Raw genomic sequence first — 20000 nt, 5'->3', positions numbered from 1 at the left:
CCCCCTTCTGGAGCCTCAGGTAGGAACCGTAGCATTTCTTCGCATCCTTAGGGGAAGGTCATGCGGGAATCCTAGCCAACTTAGTTTTGCTCCTTATGGTGGAGGTTGTAATGCATCTAGACTTTTCATGAAACAAAAAAAAAAAATTGTTCTTTTTACGTTTTGCATTTAGAACTTATTTATTTATTTTTATTCACTGCCTGGTTAGCTCTAATATTGTATGATCAAAATAAGACAGTGAATGAATTTAAGATGCGAGGCTCTCACCTGCTCCCAAAGTTGATGCGATTCAAAGGAATGTTTGAGCGATCTGGTATTTGGTAGAACACGCAATCTTTCATCCGTCTTAAGCAAGGGAAAATATAAGATACAAAAATAAAAATAGGGAGTACAAATTTTGTCAAAGCGCTAGGAAAAAAGAAAAAAAAAAAAGAAAATCGGCTTTCAGGGTTGCGACCGAAAGTTTAGAGAAGCAAATACACCGAACACAAATGGGATATTATCCCCCTCCTCCTCCCCCTCCAGTTTCCCAAACGACTGCGAGCCTCGCATTTACTCAGTCGGATTCAACACACCGCGGGCCCAAAACGGGGGGACCTGCTACCCTCCAGCAGGCGCCCCACACTCCCGCCAAAGGCCACTGGCCGCCCTCAACTAGAGAACTTCTTTTTCATGAGCAAAAGAAAAGGCCCGGGAGCTGAAGAGTCCTCTGGCGTGTTCCCAAGAAGGTTTACACCCCAACCCCTTTTCTGTCTTGTGGTTTCTTGATTCTTTTTTTTTTCCTTTTTTATTTTGTTCTGTTACTTTTTTTCCCCACTTAGTTTCTTGCATTTCTGGCTGTATTCCAGAAAGGCAACGTCTTTTTTTACACCGAAATTTTTTACAGGTAGTTTTTGAGCTGTTTGAAAAATAAAAGTAAAACAATATTTTTTTTCTGATATCCTTTTTTTCATAAGACACTTTTTTGATAACATTGATTGTAGGGTGTATTTTTTAAAATTATATTCAAATACTACGCTTTTTAAGTAAAAAAATATTCATATGATTTATCGGGGATAGCGGGGGTACCTCCTCGGGGGTTTGTTACATCATTTATTTAACAAACACAGCATTTTTTTTATTTATAAGACGTATTTTCATATTCAGATTTCCCATTTTTTGTTAGGTTCTCGAGCTCCGCAAAACCCTTTGCCATTTTATAACTATTATCAGATTTCCCTAACACTAAAATGGTTCTTAAAAATTTCCGCCGAGAACGATACTTTGGGTGCTCATCCCCAAGTCATTTTTTTTTATAGAAAAAAGGATAAAACGAAATAGCGATAAAAAACAAATTTTTTGGCTTTTTCTTGGAGCCAGAAAAACCCCCAAAGGCAGGAACCGATCTCTCAGGTCACCAAGGAAGATTCTGCAGAGAAAAAATCATTCTTTTGTTTCCCCTGAAAACTCCACTAAACAAGTAAAATTGTTAAAAACCTTTCATATTGCAATTTTTATTGGCTGGGGCATAGTCATGATATAAAACGTAAAATTTAAAAATGTTTACCTATACGAGATGCAGTGCTGACAAAGCACTAAGTGGTTTGGGTTTCTTTCCTGTCAGAAAAAATTGGGACGGGTCGCAACTCTCATGTTTTTGAAGTCTGTGGGCCCCTGGCTGTTGATGGGATCGCCTTTGTCACCCCAAAATTACTTGGTGAGTTCCGGGGGCTCCCTTTTAAGGGGCCTGATCCCAGTCCATCACATACATCACGCACCATGGCTGCATAAGATCTGCAACATTCATTAAGGGCCTCCTGTTGATAAAATGTTTCCCCCGCAGCCCTTTTACACCTCTTTGCATACAAAATACCAGTGACAGCGGCCATGTCTATGTCAACTGCTTCCTCTCAGGCTGAGGGAGGAGAGAGGGGGGTGGAAGAGGGGGAGTGAGGATAGGGGGAGAAGGGGAGGAGGATGGGGGTGGAAGTGGGAAGAAGAGATGGGGGGTAACGAGGGAAGGGTGGGGGGAGGGGTTAAAAAAGAGTGGGCGGGAAGGTGGGAAAGTGGGGGGGAGGGAAAAGGGAAATAGGGGAGAGAGTGAGGGGTAGGAGAAGGTGGGAGAGAGGGAGGGAAGGGAGGGAGAGAGGGGGGGAAAGGAAAGGGAAGGAAAAAGGAAGGGAAAGGAAAATAATACAAAGAGGAGATGGTGTGTAGAGCGAGATTAGGGGGGGGGAATTTCAGGTATGTGAAGGTATGAAACTTTTCTGTATTAAAAAATTGTTCTTAAAGTTTTTTATAGAACGTTAAAGTGAAAAATATAGGGAGTAAATATTAGTATGAAAGACGTACACACACACCAAACACACATATATTTTTAAAAACACACACTCGCATAAAAAACATATATATCCCAAAAAATTTAAAATTAAAACAAACAATTTTATATTTTATATATATTATTATTATATATATATTAAAAATTTATATATATATAATATAATGTTAACAACATACTTATGGAAAGAGGATTTTACGAAAAAAGAAAAATATTTTTTTTTTTATTTGCAGCATTAAAAAAAGTATCAGTAAAAACAGTTTTAAATTTTTTTTTTTAATTTGAAAACATAATGCAAAATAAGAAGGGGATCCGGGTTTATGAGTGAGTAAACAAAAGGAAAAACACTCAATGCATTTGAGGCACAAAGTGGGTTGGGATGCCTAAACCTTCCTCGGGGAAAAAACCAAAAAGGACTCTTCGTTCCAAGCACAGCTCGTCGCTCAAATAGAAAAGTTCTCGAGTTTAGGGGGGCGCGTGGCCTTCGGGGGGAGTGTGGGGCCCTGCTGGTAGTGGTACAGGTCCCCTCGTTGGCCCCGCCGTTTATTGTGATTGAGTGATAAGGCGAGGGTCGCAGTCCGTAGAAACCCGGGGGGAAAGGGAGGGGTATTTTTACGGGGAGGGCTTTCTCTAATGCTTTTTTTGGGCACGCCCTGAAGGGGGGATTTTCATTACTTTTATGGGGGTTTTCTACTTTTTATGTGGAAATGAGGGATCGGGGGGTGACGTTAGAGGGGGGAAAAATTTTTTGTACTTTTCCCTTTACTTTTCCCAAAACCTGCGCTGTAATATGCACTCTATATCTTTTTCAAAAGGGAAAAGATTTCGTTTGCCCAAAAACAAGAGGGTCCAAAATTTTTTGAGGAGGAGAGAAACAACTTTGGAAAGAGTGGGGGCTCCTTTAAATTATTAGTGTTTTACTTTGACCTTTACAAATTGAAAAGCAGGAGCGAAAATAGTTTTGATTTCAAAGAGTAAGAGAAGAAGTAAAGGAGCTAGCCCAAAAATGATTAGGATTTTTCCCCGGACCCCCCGAGGGCGCGAAAGGGGTGGCAGTGTTTTACCCGAGGGTCCAGAAGGGGGTGCCCATTTCCATGGGGGCGCCATCGATCCATGTCCAGCCCGCTGTCTCGTTCTTCAAATTTCCTCCCACCCAGAAATCTGATACAATATCTGCAAAATAATATTAATGAAAATAATAATGACAAAATCCATCCACCCGATCTTTGAGCGAAATATTACGCCGACCATCTTTGCTTGTAAACAAGTGACATATTGTCACCCGCTGGTTGTTGAAATACTGAGAACTAGCAAATGTGAGTCATTGTCACGTGTAGTAACTAATCCAGAAAAGGAGTTTCCAATCCAAGCCTAATGAAGTAAGGATGAAGCACATTGCCAACATATCCGATCCATCGGAAGGTCAAGGCGGACACTCACGGTGCTCGCGGAGGTGGCGGACGAGCTCGTGGAACTTGTCTGCGCCGTCATGGAGGGTGAGAAGGTCGCCGCCAATCGCCTTGCAGAAGGAGCGAGCTTCTCCCCAGCTGACCTGCGAGGAGACTCACGGTTGAAAAAGAACGCAAGGGCCACTCGTGAAAATGGTAGGAGGATGTACGGATGTATTGCAATATCTGTGTAGATAAAGGAAGGATAAAGAGATTGACGGGGAAGTTGGAGAAGGCAGGGGAGGGAGAATAGAAACGGAGAGTGAGAGAGAGGGAGAGGGAGAGACGAAAGAGAGAAGAGGAGAGAAAAAAAAGAAATTAGAGATAGATAGATAGAGAGCGAGGGGGGGTCATACCCTAACCGTTAATTAACACATAAGGAGTACAATTAACGCACCTTTCCAAAGTAGAAGATGGACAGGCACCGATCGCCCACACGGGTGTAGAACTGAGGGCAGTCGGGGTGGCTGATGGTAGCGTTGATCTTTTCAAGGAATTCTTCTCCCAAATCCTCGACCTCTTCCACGCTTGAGTGTCTCACTAGGAAGGGGGAGGAAGGGAGCAATGATAGAGAAGAAAGGAAAAAACAGAGAAATTATCTATTAGATCTACTTAAGAAGACTATGAAATAGCAAACAGGAGGTTCCAAGGCCTTTTTTTCACCGACTTCTTTTGCACTCACCAGCAGAAATGCTGTATTAGAGCTACTGAAGATGACTAGCAAACAAGGGCATCGAAGGCGAAAATTTCACATAATCTTTATCTGCATTTTTTTCACCGACTTCTTTTGTACTCACCAACAGATTCTTCTGACGGCAGGACGATCTCTTCAAGAGGTCGAAGTTTTTCTTCCCTCAACATCTGTGGCACGAGAAAGTGTTACGTAATGTGTAAAGATGGCCAAACACATGGTCACACGCATATGCATAAACACAAATGCACACAAACAGTTAGAGATCTCCAAAGCGACTCCATTTCATTATCCTTACCTGGCACAGACGCATGTCCAGGTCCCCCTCACACGGCGGGTCGGAGAGCTCGCAGTAGCGGCTGATGGTGACGCAGTTGGTGTCTCCCATCCTGCGACACCTGACGGAGCCTCGCTCGCAGTACTCATTGCGCCAAGCCTGCAGTGGGTGTTGGTAGGGAAAGGTTAATGTCGGCAGGAAAAGATTAGTGTTGAGAAGGAGAGGTCACATGTACTCTACGAGCACGTCTTACTGGTTGTCATTGTTATGTGTGTGATATATTCTTTTGATTACACCAAAAGTTTTTCAAACAGTAGTTCTCAAAGGTAAATCAGATGAAGAAGGCAAACTAGACAAGTGAGTATCCCGTAATCGTTCTAGCAGCTATTGCTCTAAACTTACTTTTGCCTTAATAAACTCGACAGCGATTCGTATTTGAGTTTGAGGTTCCCATAGAGCTGGACTTGTAGTTTAGTTCCCCTTCCCCTAGAGTGCCACAAAGAGACTCAACACCCACCCCGCAGATGGCGCTCTCCTCGTCGGAATAGTCGCCGCAGTCGTTGTCTCCGTCGCAGATGTAGCGGATCCTCGTGCAGCGATCGCTGGTTCCGCAGTGGATCTGCTCGCTCTCGGGACACGTGGCCGCGACTGAAGGCAGACATCTCTTTGACATGAATCATGACAATAATGACTCCTGGCACTTCATGAGATTTTTAAAACAGTTTTAGGCCATGGATAATCTCCTTTGTTTCCACAAGAGAGAGAGAAAGAACAGAAAAAAGTGGAGGGAGAGAAAGAGATATCAGAAAGAGAGGCTGGCAGATAAATAAAAAGGAGGGATAACGATAGCAAGAGGGAGAGACAGAGACAGAGACAGAAAGTGAGAAAGAAAGGTAGATAAATAGTTATAAATAGAGGGAGATAAAGAGAAAGAGTGAGAGCGAGCGAAAGAAGGATAGATTGAGAAAGTGAGAGAAAGAGAGAGAGAGGATAGAGGGAGAAAGGGAGAGAGAGAGGAAAGAGGGAGAAAAAGAGAGAAATGGAAGAGAGGTGAAGAGGAGAGATGGAGGGAGAGAGAGATAGAAGATAGAGAGAAAGATAAAAAATAGGAAAGGAAAGAAGATGAGAAAGAGAGAAAGGGAGAGAGAGAAAGAGATAAAGAGGGGGGATAGAGTGAGAAAGAGAAAGGCAGAGAGAAAGAGAGTGGAAGGCTTGAACAACCGACCAGAGAAGAGACACAGCGAGACAACACCAGTGTAGGGTAACTAAAAAGACGATGAATACAGAACATGGAGAAGATGAAAGAATTAAGGAGACATCGCAAACAAATATGGAAGGAAAAATAAATCGATAAAGGAGAAGGGCGTTTTGGCTGAAGCGTGACCTTTGGAGACTGACCTTGGGAAATGGAGAGGAGAGCTGCTAACAGGACCTTGAGGACCATCATGTTGTCTCCTTGACCTTGTTTAAGAATATATGTTGATAACAATACATATTTTAAAAGAATGGAAGCACAGATTATAAGAAAGACAAGAAAGGGGCACATATAGAAATTGAAATATCGCACGTGTCACTAACCAATAAAAATGAATAGAAATAAAATAAATTAATAATAAAAGAATACCTTCAGTAAAACCCTCCTATAACAAAAGTTGCCATGAAAATTGCAAACAATTCAGGTAAACAAATAGAAATGTTGAATGTTGGCGTTCAGCAACATATTTTTACATAAACCACCCACTAAATACCAAGTCCGCTTTCTAAAAATCGGATTATAGGAGAGCAAATGTATCAGTACTTACCACACAAAGATTGGAAAGAGTGATTTCGCGCTCGCACAGTTCTGTATTTATAGCATGGTAACTCCGCCCCCTCGCGTGACCTCAGCCAATGAAAAGTCATATTCTAGCCAAATCGTAAACACCTAATCGAGGAGGCGTATGTATTTTCTGTTTGTGTGTTTTGCTTTTTTTCTCTCTGTTTCTCTGTCTGTCTATCTGTCTGTGTGTCTGTATCTCTCTCTATTTCTCTGCCTGTTAGTCTCTCTCTCTTTATCTCTGTTTCTCTGCCTGTTAGTCTCTCTCTCTCTCTCTAAGTGTGTGTGTGTGTGTGTGTGTGTGTGTATGTGTTTGTGTTTCTGTCTGTTTATCTGTATCTCACTTTCTCTGCCTCTCTGTCTTTCTATCTCTCTATATATACATATATGTGTGTGTACAAAATCACTCTTCCGTGTTGATACAATGGAACAAAAACCCACAATACAATAAATCTAGTTTTTGTATTGTAAGTTTTTCTTCCATGTGTGTGTGTGTGTATCTGTGTGTGTGTGAGCCTGTGTGTGGGTGTTTGAGAGTTTATATAGACATACACAGATATTTACACATTTGCACATATGTATAAGTAAATAGATATACTGTATATATACATACATATACTCATATATATATGTACACACACACACGTATATATATATATATATATATATATATATATAATATATATATATATCATATATATTATATATATATATATATATATAAGTCACACACACACATGCACACACACACACACACATATATATATGTGTGTTGTGTGTATTAAATTCAAATTCAAAACACTTATTCCATTAATTGCAATGTCTATTCTGTTTATATATATATGATGTTTCCATTATGTAATAAGCTGTTATATACATAGATATTATACAATGCTTGTTTAACAAGATTAAACATAACAGTAATATCGTAAGTGACTGAAATATCGTGTTTGGCTTGATGTTTAAACGCTTGATGTCACTGATATTTCGATAGATGTTCTTTTCACTTTTGTTTTAAATGTCTTTTGGTTGGAGACATTTCTAACATATTCTGGTGGTTGGTTCCAGGTCACCAGTCCTTTGATTTGCAAATTTCTTGCTCCGGTTTCTGTATTGGGTCTTTTGATATATAAGGGGTTATTTTGCCTTGTATGGACACCTGTTTTGTTACATGTATAGGTAATAGCCAGTTTGGGTAATTTCCTTGTATATTTTTTTTGGATTAGAATACATGTGTTATAGTTGTATTTCTGTTGTACTTTTAGCCATTTTAGTTTGTGTATATGTGATGTGATGTGGTGATATTTTCTTTAGATTTCCTAGGGAACATGTGTTGTGTTTCATGGTAAGGGTGCCATGCCAGTATAAACAATTGGTGATGACGGGACTGAAAAGTTTATAATAGGGGATAATCATTGTGTTAATCTATATTGTAGTTTTTATATATACTTTGACTATTTAAACAAATGTAAAACTAGCAAAATAACAGAATTTCTTTTTTTTCTGCTTGATATTGATACAATGTTTAAAAGAAAGAGTGGGGGCAACTAGTATTTTGATTCATTAATATGTTTTAATGATTAACAATTCGGTCTCTGACTTGGAATACTTTACTGAACAGTATAGGTATAAGGCCGACACACACACTTATATATAATGTATAACAAGCGTACATGCTTATGAAAACAGGATTTCACGAAAAAAGTAAGAATGTTGTTGTAAATTTTAATTGCAGACAGTTAACAATGTATCAGTAGAAACATTGTAACAAAATGTTTTTTTTTCTGTTGAGAATACAGTTAGCACTGCAGTCAACAAAGAAGGGGATCCAGGTTCATGAGTGAGTAAAGACAAAGGAAAAGCACTCAATGCATTCTGAGGACACAAAGTGGCTTGGGATCGCCTAAACCTTCCTCGGGAACAAGCACACAGACTCTTGAGTTCCAGGCACAGCTCGTCGCTCAAGTAGAAATTCTCGAAGTTGAGGGCGGCGCAGTGGTCTTCGGCGGGAGTGTGGGGCGCCTGCTGGTAGTGGTAGCAGGTCCCCTCGTTTGGCCCCCCTAACGGAAGCCGCCTTGCCGCGGTGGGGGGGCTTGAGGTCCCAATGATCTGGTGAGCCGGACCAGAGGGCTACCCATACTGGAGGGGTCACCAGTGAGGGCTTCCTGGTGCACCAAGGCCTATGAGAGGGGATGGTGTACCCACCCCTGGTTCATTCCATCTTGGACCAGGGAGAACTCTCCCACGTGTGTTTGCCGTGCGTGGCATCCCGTATTACCAGGAGACAGGAGTCCTGGAGGTTGAGTGATGCTGCACGCTGCGCCCTGCAGCTAGCAACACACCTCTTTGGTCCTTTATTCTGGTTAGACGTGTGTCTTGATCAAGGCCCGGTCAAGTCAATAGGCTGGTCAAATATGGCTAGGGTCAAGCAGGCACTATTCAGTCGGTAGCGCATAGGTCCCGCGACTGCCATCAGTACTGTAATAGTGGCTGCGTATATTTCCTCATTACCCCTGTGGCTGTTGGGAGATTTTGAGCCCAACTATAGCTTCCCTCGTTGGACTCCATGGTGGGTGGGGGTGAGGAAATGAAGAATTCTAATTTGTATGAGTACTACAAATTTACAAAGATCTAGCTCTCTCCCTGATGACTTACGCAATCCCCCGACCATTCCCTCTGGAACATCACATGTTGTCACTCTGGAGCCTTTCCAGCTTCCAAAGGGCAAGAATGGGAATTGTAATGGTTCCCGGGCTCCCAAACCAGGTAACAAGGGGAAAAGTCCTCCTCAATCCACTAAGGAAATCTTACCTGGTAAATATGAGAATATTTCATATAGTAAGTACCTAGTAGTGAAGACCATTGATGGTGTATCAATCATGGATCTTGATATTTTTGAAGTACATAGGAAAATAGTTGAGGTATGTCAACGTGATCCTCGCATCACCCCACAGCGAGATGGTAGCCTGATAGTGAGTTTCGTCACCAGATGAGAGTGACCGTCTGAGTGCGATATGCAACATCCCTGGGGCTCAAGTTTCATGTTCTCCTCACAAAACCCTCAATCAGTGTAAGGGAATTGTCTTTTCCCGAGACCTGATGAGGTATTCTGAAGAGAAACTGTTAGAGGAACTAGAGAATTTTAATGTAGTGGCAGTAAAACGTTTTAAGAAGAAAGTTGACGGTTTGGAACAGTCTACACCAGCTCTCCTTCTAACTTTTAATACGTTGGTCCTTCCAGAATCAGTTAAGTTGGCATGGTACCACCTCAAGGTAAAGCCATATGTGCCCAACCCTATGCGGTGCTTCCACTGCCAGGGTTATGGGCATGGAGCCAACTCTTGCAAGAAGGTTTTAAGGAAAATGGACAACCCAGAATATTTTGTAAAGTGTGGTACGACAGGTCATCAAGAAATGACAACTGTCGCAGTTCCAATATGCTGTTACCACTGCAAGAAGCTCCTTAAGTTCTTCAAAGCATTGTAAAAGGTACAATTTGAGGAAAAGTATTGATAATATGGAGCAAGGAGAACGTTAGTTTTTCCAGAGGCAAAGCGACGTGCCCGTGTGCTGTTTGCACAGACTGTAAATCCTTTGCTTTTCGGTTCTGGCTCATCCTCCTTCCCACCAACCTTGCCCTCCAATACTTCTTACACCACACACTATGCCGTCTGCACTTCTTTCAAAACCTCAGTCCCCATTGCTTAAACTGCCTCTGGTGAATCCACCAGAAACGGAGTAGGATTTGGGTCTATTGAGGAGACGCCTCTCCCAAAGTAGGTCTTTGGAGTACCATCCAGGTGAGGCTCCAGAGGCCTCAATGGTGACAGCCCCCATCTGGGCCACCATTCACATGGGGCCTCGCTGCTAAGCAGATGCCCCTGAACCAAAGGCTCGGGTTTGCCCTTTGCCCGTGGAGGCAAAGGAATCTTGAGTCTGTTCAAAAGACTCATTTCAAGGTGGGGTCTTTGGAGCCGTCAGGAAGGGCTCCAGGGGTCTCAACGGTGACAGCTCCAGCTGCCACCACATCCACAGGGAGCCGTCTGGCTGCTAGGCAAATGCCCCTGAAGACAAAGGCTCAGGTCCATTCTTTGCCCGGCAAGAAATCCTGAGCCTGTCAAAAGGAAGCCTGTGGAAACTAGTTCCAGGGTAACAACCCCTCAAAGACTCTCCCAAGATCCTGGCCAGGGACAGCCTAAAGTGTAGGGCAAACCTTGACCACAGGGCGCCAAACACCTTATGAAAAAATAGTTTAAAGAACTGGATACCCTAACAATGAACTGTCAGGGAATTCATGCAAAATGGGGAAGAACTGCAACTCTTATAGCTTCTATAACCCAGTTTTGTGTTATGCTTACAAGATATTATGACCAGTGGACATCATCCGATTTCTGAGAGGTTTTCCAAATTCAAGCCCATTATGGGACTTTTGACAATGGACCTCATGGAGGAGTAGCAGTAATGTACGTCAGGATATTCCTTTCCAGGCCATCCACCTGCAGACAACACTGCAGGTGAGGCTGTGAGAATAAGGCTTGACACGACCTATACACCTGTTGCATCTATCTACCTTCCCCACATAATCTAAACATTAATGATTTGGAAATCTACTTGAGCATTGCCACATCCATTTCTAACTCTTGGGAGATTCAATGGTCGGCATCACCTCTGGGGAGACACTTTGTGCACCCTCAGAGGAAGGTGTCCTTTGGAGTCGCTTGCTCCCTAAGAGTAATGCAGTTTTTGATTGAACAGTTGCACTCCCACACTTTCACCATTCAACTGGGACATTCTCCAATATAGACCTGTCAATTGTCCTCCCTGATTCAACAGATGAATTTCACTTGCAGGTATGGAAGACTTACAAGGAAGCGACCTTTTCCATACTTTTTTGGAGGAGGTTAATGGTATTCTAAGCCATGGAGTGCAGAGATTGCGACTTGAACATGCGGACTGGAATCTTTTTAGATGCAACTGCAGTATTGCAATGGATATGTGGAATGATTTCCTCAGTGTGTTCAAGTGTTTGTGAATCACTTCACATCACGAATTCCCTTGCAGGCAGAAGGCATCCATTCCCAAAAGTATGGGATACCTCGACCTCCGGTACCATGGTGCTCTCATGAATGCCACCACGCTGTCTAGCAAGAAAAGCTGCATTAAGGCATTGAAAACAGACGCCCCAGTGATGTAACCTTGATCCATTACAAAAAAGACCCGAGCCAAGGCCAGGCGAGTGCTAAAGGAGGCTAGACGGACGTCTGGAGACAGTATGTCTCCTTGATTAACTCTGGGACCCCCTTAGCATGGGTCTAGGACAAGGTGCGTAGATCGCTGGAAGAGCACATCACTTTCACCACCTGCTTTGACGATGATGGCATAATCATCACAGATAAAAAAGATGTTGCTATTGAGCTAGCTAAATCCATGGCAGAGATCTCCTCTGGAGCATCTTACACTGCCCGATTCTCCACTCTTCGGGCGAACATGAACGACCCCAGTGTGCGTTCTTCGAGTAGACTGCAGCATAACTTCCATACAACTTGCCATTTTTTGCGCAAGGAGATGGACTCTGCTTTGCAGCTCTGCCATAAGACTGCCCCAGGAAGTGACGATATTCATACCAAATGATATCTTCACTTGCCAGAGAGCCTCCCAGAATTCTTGTTGGACCTATTCAATAGATATATACGAGGGTACAGTGCCATCCACATGGAAAGAGTCTATAATCATTCCTGTCCCTAAACATGGCAGGATGCTTCCACACCAGGAATTACCGACCAATTTCTCTCACCAGCTTCATCTGCAAGGTGATGGAGAAAATGGTAAACTTCAGGTTGCATGCTGCTAGAAAAGGCAAACATTCTGAACTCCATAGCAATATGGGTTTAGACGATTGAGATCGACCCACAGATGCACTGTAGGTGGAACTGCTTATACAGAGATTCCTTCGCACAGCGAAGTCACTGTTAGCCGTCCTTATTTGACCTTGAAAAGGCTTATGATACCACTTGTGAAGCATAGCTACTCAAGAGTTGTCTGACTTGGTTTAAGATGAGCATTACCTACCTTCATACAAAACTTCCTTGCCTACAGGAAATTTAAGTTCGGGTGGGAAACATTTTCTCTAACCTGGAAGGATTCACTGGAAGGGGTCCCCAAGGGAGTGTCTTAAGTGTGACCCTGTTTGCCATTGCTATAGAATGACTTGTAAAGTTTGTTCCAAGTTAGGTCTCATGTATCTTAATGTGGATGACTTTACACTGTACTGCTCATGAGGAAGCTTGCAGGATGTGCAAGAACACATGCAGGCTGCAGTAAATCATGTTTACAGTGGACAACATATCATGGGTTCAATTTTCCCCAAGCAAGACGCATGCTATGCATTTCCAACAAACGAGGAAAATTCCATCCTTCCCTCTATTTGAGCAAACCACTCAATTTGTCCAAGAGGTGCTTACTTTGGTCTAATTTTGACTCAGACTTACATGGGTGCCTCACATCAACAGTTGAAAGTAAAGGCTACAAAAGCACTTAGTATTTTGCGGGTTCTTCACATCATCTTGGGGTTCAGAGCGTCACAACGCTTCTGCGGCTTTTCGAGCGCTTATTCGTAGTAAGCGTTGATTATGGATGTGAAGCTTAATCACTGCAAACGCCCACATGTTCTCGGATGTTTAGACTCGGTTCATAAATGAAGCTCTCACAATCTGTACTGGGGCTTTCCAGGCTTCACCTGTGAAGTCCCTGTATGCTGAGAGGGGAGAACCAACCTCTTTCATTACACCGAGAATACATGAATCTGATTTAACCTAACAGCTACAAAGATTCCAGGATCTCCTACATCCAAATTGGCTTTCAACCCCCTTGAGGATAGGCGATTCTCTGGTAGGAGAATGAGGAATCTTGTGAAGATCTTATTTAAATTCTCTCTAAGGTTCTGGCTTTTGAATTCCCCATATTTCCACCTTGGACTAAAATCAAGTCGAGCTGGATTTGGTCGGAATTGGGAAAGGGCGAAATCCGAAGGCAGAGTCAAAGAGACTTTCTTCAGCAATTTATAAGTACCAAGGATCAGAGGCAATATATACCAGATGGGTTCGGAAATCCTGAAAATGGTGTGGGCTTTGCAGCAGGAGCAGAAGGAGACTGCATCCTGGCAGTCCCTTTTCTCTAACAGCCTCGATCTCACTGCAGAGTTACATGCCATCCTTACAGCAGTTAAGATGACTAAGAGATCTTACGAAACCATTCTGTTTGTGAATATATTGTGACTTCGTAGTCTTTCAAGCAATCATAGCTTAAACTCATCACATCCAGTATGAGGGAGGTTCAAATTGGCTTGCACTGATGTCCCACGTAAAAAGATACTCTATGTGGGTGCCAGCGCATGTTGTATCAGTGGGAATGATCGAGCTGATCCGAAGGCCAAGGCAGCTGTCTGCTCAGCCTTGTGATGCTCGTTTTCCTTCTCCCACACACCGACCTGAAACCCAGCATCAGCAGTTGTCTTCGTGATAAATGAGGGAAAATGGAGGCTACCTCGAAACCAAACTGCGAGACCTTAGAGATGACCTTGGCAGTTTGGGCAACTAGCATCCCATCCCAACCGAAAAGTGGAGATTGTATTAACAAGACTAAGAATTGGGCACACAATACTGACCTCATGGGCCCCATGATGGCTAAAATGAGCGCTTTGTGAAGAGATGCCAAGAGCCATTAACGTCGCACATGTAGTGGAAAGATGTGTCAAACAGTTCTCAACCAAAGACGTATGTCTTGTCTCCCCAATACCTGAAAAATGTAATTGGGGAAGATTGTGACGTAGGGGTCTTATTAGCTTTCCTTAGGGGACTAATATTTTCAATAAAATATAATATGCATAATGGTTTATGAATCATTTTTAATGCACTTAGAGCATAATACTTTATGTTTTTGATTTTTAATCTATTTATTGTTATTTGTAAGATATTTCATTGATAATTTTTAAGTTTTTTAAACATTTTAATATTTCTAGTTAACAAGGTATTCGCCGCTAATGCCTTAGCTTTTAACGCGGCAGATAATTTTAAATAATCAATCAATCAATCCCCTCGTTTGGCCCACGCGCAGTTGATTGTGATTGAATGAGTAAGTGCGAGGCTCGCAGTCGCTGGTATACCGGGAGGAACGGGGGGAGGAGTAAGGGACATATTGTCCATTGTGAGGGTCCTTTCTTGTAATGCTTTTGGTTACGACCTCTGAAGGGCACATTTTGCATTACTTTTATGCTGTGTTTTCTTACTTTTTAGTAGTGGACGTGAGGGAATCAGTGGTGCAGTCGTAGAGGGGAAGACATAATTTTAGTCACTTTCCATTTAGCTTTATCAATAACCTGCGCTGTATATATTGTCACTCTATATGATTTTACCAAGACGTGACAAAGAATTGCGTGCTCTGCAAAGGCCAGCATGGCTCAAACCTTCCTTTGGAGGAGAGGAGAGATGCAACTTTGGATGAGATGAGAGGCTCGTAAAACTTATGAATGATTACCTATACGAGATGCAGCTGGCTGTACAAGCGACTGAGTGGTTGAGTTACTTTCCTGTCTAAAAAAGTTGGGGAACGGGTCGCAACTCTCATTTTAGATAGTCTGTGGCCTTTGGCTGCTTGATGGCATCGCCGTTGTCACCCAAATTTACTTGGTGGAGTTCCCAGGGTGCTCCTTGTAAGGGTCCTGATCCACAGTCTACATCACATACATCACGCACCATGGCTGCATAAGACTCTGCAAAACTTCAGTCTTCTAAGGTCCTCCTGTTGATAAAAATGTTTCTCTCTGCAGCTTCTACACCCTTTGTAACATACAAACATACGCAGTGACAGCGGCCATGTCTATGTCAAGGCTGCTGCCTCTGCAGCTGAGGGAGGGAGAGAGGGAGGGGTCGGAAGAGGAGGGAGTGATGAGTAGGAGGAGAAGGGTAGGTAGGAGTAGGAGGTGGATGTGGGAAGAAGAGATAGGGGGGGTGAACGAGGGAAGGCCTGTGGAGGGACGGGGTTAGAGACAAGGTAAGGCCTGGAAGGTAGGAATTGGAGGGCTGGAGTAGAAGGAATATGGGAGAGAGTGAGGGGTAGGACGAAGGAGGGAGAAGAGGGAGGGAAGGGAGGGAGAGAGGCGGGAAGGAAGAATGGATATAAGGACGGGAAAAGAGATAATACAAAGAGGAGATGGTGTGTGTATGAGCGAGATTTAGTAGGGGAAATGCAGGTATGTAGAAGGTATGTAACAGTTTCTGTATTAAAATATTGCTTCTTGAAGTTATTTTTGATAGAACGCTTCAAGTTTAAAATATATATGTATGTATATACATATGTATGTATGAATAGACGTACACACACACAAAAACACATATATATATATAAAAACACCCACACTCGATATACATATATATACATATATATACATATATTATATATAAAATATAAAATATATATATATATATATATATTATATAATGCATAAAAAGCATACTTATGGAAAGAGGATTTCACGAAAAAGTAAATATTTTATATTTTTTTTATTTGCAGACAGTTAACAAAAGTATCAGTAGAAACAGTTTTTAACATTTTTTTTTTTTTTCAATTCAGAATACAGTTTAAAGCAGATAAGAGGGGATCCAGTTTATGAGTGCGTAAAAACAAAGGAAAAGCACTCAATGCATTCTGAGGACACAAAGTGGCTTGGGGTCGCCTAAACCTTTCCTCGGAACAAACACAAAGGACTCTTCAGTTTCCAAGCACAGCTCGTCGCTCAAGTAGAAGAAGTTCTCGTAGTTGAGGGCGGCGCAGTGGCCTTCGGCGGGAGTGTGGGGCGCCTGCTGGTAGTGGTAGCAGGTTCCCTCGTTGGCCACGCGCGTTGAGTTGTGATTGGTGAGTAAGTGCGAGGCTCGCAGTCACTGGTAGACCTGGAGGAGGGGGGAGGACAGGAGAGTGGGAGATATTATACGTGTGATGGTGTTTCTCTAATGCTTTTGGTCACGGCCCTGAAGGGCGATTTGCATTACTTTTATGGTCTCTTCTTACTTTTTAGTAGTGGAAGTGAGGGAATCGGTGGTGAGCGTTAGAAGGGAGACATAATATTAGTCACTTTCCATTTAGCTTTATCCAAAAACCTGCGCTGTATATATGCACTCTATATCTATTTACAAGACGGGAGAAGATCGCGTGTTCTGCCAAAGGCAAGATGGCTCCAATGTTCCTTGAAGGAGTGATGAGAAGCCACTTTGGAATGAGGTGAGAGGCTCGCATCTTAAATTCATTCAGTGTTTTACTTTGACCTTATACGAAAGTTAGAGAAAAGCAGGCAGCGAATAAATAAGTTCTGATTGCAAAGAGTACAGAGAAGAAAGTAAAGGAGCTAGACCCAGGTGATTAGGATTTCCACAGGACCCCCTGAGGACGCGAAGGAGTGGCAGTGTTTTACCTGAGGGTCCAGAAGGGGGTGCCCATTTCCATGGGGGCGCCATCGATCCATGTCCAGCCCGCTGTCTCGTTCTTCAAATTTCCTCCCACCCAGAAATCTGATACAATATCTGCAAAATAATAATATTAATGAAAATAATAATGACAAAATCCATCCACCCGATCTTTGAGCGAAATATTACGCCGACCATCTTTGCTTGTAAACAAGTGACATATTGTCACCCGCTGGTTGTTGAAATACTGAGAACTAGCAAATGTGAGTCATTGTCACGTGTAGTAACTAATCCAGAAAAGGAGTTTCCAATCCAAGCCTAATGTAGTAAGGATGAAGCACATTGCCAACATATCCGATCCAGGAAGGTCAAGCGACACTCACGGTGCTCGCGGAGTGGCGGACTAGCTCTGGAACTTGTCTGCGCCGTCATGGAGGGTGAGAAGGTCGCCGCCAATCGCCTTGCAGAAGGAACGAGCTTCTCCCCAGTTGACCTGCGAGGATCACGGTTGAAAAGAACGCAAGGGTCCACTCGTGAAAATGGTAGAGATGTACGGATGTATTGCAATATCTGTGTAGATAAAGAAGGATAAAGAGATGACGGGGAAGTTGGAGAAGGCAGGGGAGGGAAAATAGAAACGGAGAGTGAAGAGAGGAGAGGGAGAGACAAAGAGAGAAGAGATAGAATAGAGAAGAGATAGATAATAGAGAGAGGGGGGGTCATACCCTAACCGTTAATTAACACATAAGGAGTACAATTAACGCACCTTTCCAAAGGAGAAGATGGACAGGCACCGATCGCCCACACGGTGTGTAGAACTGAGGGCAGTCGGGTGGCTGATGGTAGTCGTTGATCTTTTCAAGGAATTCTTCTCCCAAGGCCTCGACCTCTTCCATGCTTGAGTGTCTCACTAGGAAGGGGAGGAAGGGAGCAATGATAGACAAAGAAGAAAGGAAAAAACAGAGAAATGCTTTATTAGATCTACTAAAGAAGACTAGCAAATAGCAACAAAAGGGGTTCCAAGGCCTTTTTTTCACCGACTTCTTTTGCACTCACCAGCAGAAATGCTTTATAGAGCTACTGAAGATGACTAGCAAGCAAGGGATTCCAAGGCGAAAATTACACATAATACTTTATTGCATTTTTTTCACCGACTTCTTTTGTACTCACCAACAGATTCTTCTGACAGGCAGGACGATCTCTTCAAGAGGTCGAAGTTTTTCTTCCCTCAACATCTGTGCACGAGAAAGTGTTAGTAATGTGTAAGATGGCCAAACCATGGTCCACACGCATATGCATCCTCCAAGGAGATCTCCAAAGCGACTCCATTTCTAATCCTTGACCTGATCACAGACGCATGTCCAGTCCCCCTCACACGGCGGGTCGGAGAGCTCGCAGTAGCGGCTGATGGTGACGCAGTTGGTGTCTCCATCCTGCGACACCTGACGGAGCCTCGCTCGCAGTACTCATTGCGCAAGCCTGCAGTGGGTGTTGTAGGGAAAGGTTAATGTCGGCAGGAAAAGATAGTGCTGAGAAGGAGAGGTCACATGTACTCTACGAGAGTCTACGGTGTCATTGTATGTTATATTTTTTTTTGTCGTTATAAAGGTGTCCTCTGATTTCATCATGTGTGTTTGACCATAGTGAGCATTCTTTTGATTACACCAAAAGTTTTTCAAACAGTAGTTCTCAAAGGTAAATCAGATGAAGAAGGCAAACTAGACAAGTGAGTATCCCGTAATCGTTCTAGCAGCTATTGCTCTAAACTTACTTTTGCCTTAATAAACTCGACAGCGATTCGTATTTGAGTTTGAGGTTCCCATAGAGCTGGACTTGTAGTTTAGTTCCCCTTCCCCTAGAGTGCCACAAAGAGACTCAACACCCACCCCGCAGATGGCGCTCTCCTCGTCGGAATAGTCGCCGCAGTCGTTGTCTCCGTCGCAGATGTAGCGGATCCTCGTGCATCGATCGCTGGTTCCGCAGTGGATCTGCTCGCTCTCGGGACACGTGGCCGCGACTGAAGGCAGACGTCTCTTTGACATGAATCAGGACAATAATGACTCCTGGCACTTCATGAGATTTTTAAAACAGTTTTAGGCCATGGATAATCTCCTTTGTTTCCACAAGAGAAGAGAAAGAAAAGAAAAAGTGGAGGGAGAGAAAGAGATACAGAAAGAGAGGCTGCAGATAAATAAAAAGGAGGGATAACGATAGCAAGAGGGAGAGACAGAGACAGAAAGTGAGAAAGAAGTAGATAAATAGTATAAAATAGAGGGAGATAAAGAGAAAGAGTGAGAGCGAGCGAAAGAAGGATAGATTGAGAAAGTGAGAGAAAGAGAGAGAGAGGATAGAGGGAGAAAGGGAGAGAGAGAGGAAAGAGGGAGAAAAAGAGAGAAATGGAAGAGAGAGGGGTGGCAAGAGAGAGAGAGAAAGAGATAAAGAGGGGGAATAGAGTGAGAAAGAGAAAGGCAGAGAGAAAGAGAGTGGAAGGCTTGAACAACCGACCAGAGAAGAGACACAGCGAGACAACACCAGTGTAGGGTAACTAAAAAGACGATGAATACAGAGCATGGAGAAAGAAAAAATTTAAGGAGACTCGCAAAAAAATATGGAAGGAAAAAATAAATCGAAAAAGGGAAAAAGGGGCGTTTTGGCTGAAGCGTGATCTTTGGAGACTGACCTTGGGAAATGCAGAGGAGAGCTGCTAACAGGACCTTGAGGACCATCATGTTGTCTCCTTGACCTTGTTTAAGAATATATGTTGATAACAATACATATTTTAAAAGAATGGAAGCACAGATTATAAGAAAGACAAGAAAGGGGCACATATAGAAATTGAAATATCGCACGTGTCACTAACCAATAAAAATGAATAGAAATAAAATAAATAATGAAAGAATACCATCATAAAACCCTCCTAAAGCAAAGGTTGCCATGAATATTGCAATGAATTCAGGTAAACAAATAGAATCGTTGAATGTTGCGTTCAGCAACCGA

General features: G+C 42.9%; 1 protein-coding gene and 1 pseudogene across 1 annotated transcript in view; one reads left to right on the top strand and one right to left on the bottom strand.

Annotated features, from left to right (window-relative positions):
- The window catches only part of LOC119570412, a 68173-nt gene that overhangs the window by 4700 nt on the left and 43473 nt on the right, over positions 1-20000 (top strand). The gene's annotated exons all lie outside the window — the stretch shown is intronic.
- LOC119570420 lies at positions 16280-19741 on the bottom strand (annotated as a pseudogene).

Source organism: Penaeus monodon, chromosome 4 (genome assembly GCF_015228065.2).
Source record: "Penaeus monodon isolate SGIC_2016 chromosome 4, NSTDA_Pmon_1, whole genome shotgun sequence".
In the NCBI taxonomy this organism is placed as follows: Eukaryota; Metazoa; Arthropoda; class Malacostraca; order Decapoda; family Penaeidae; genus Penaeus; species Penaeus monodon.
This window is presented reverse-complemented; position numbering and strand designations above follow the sequence as displayed.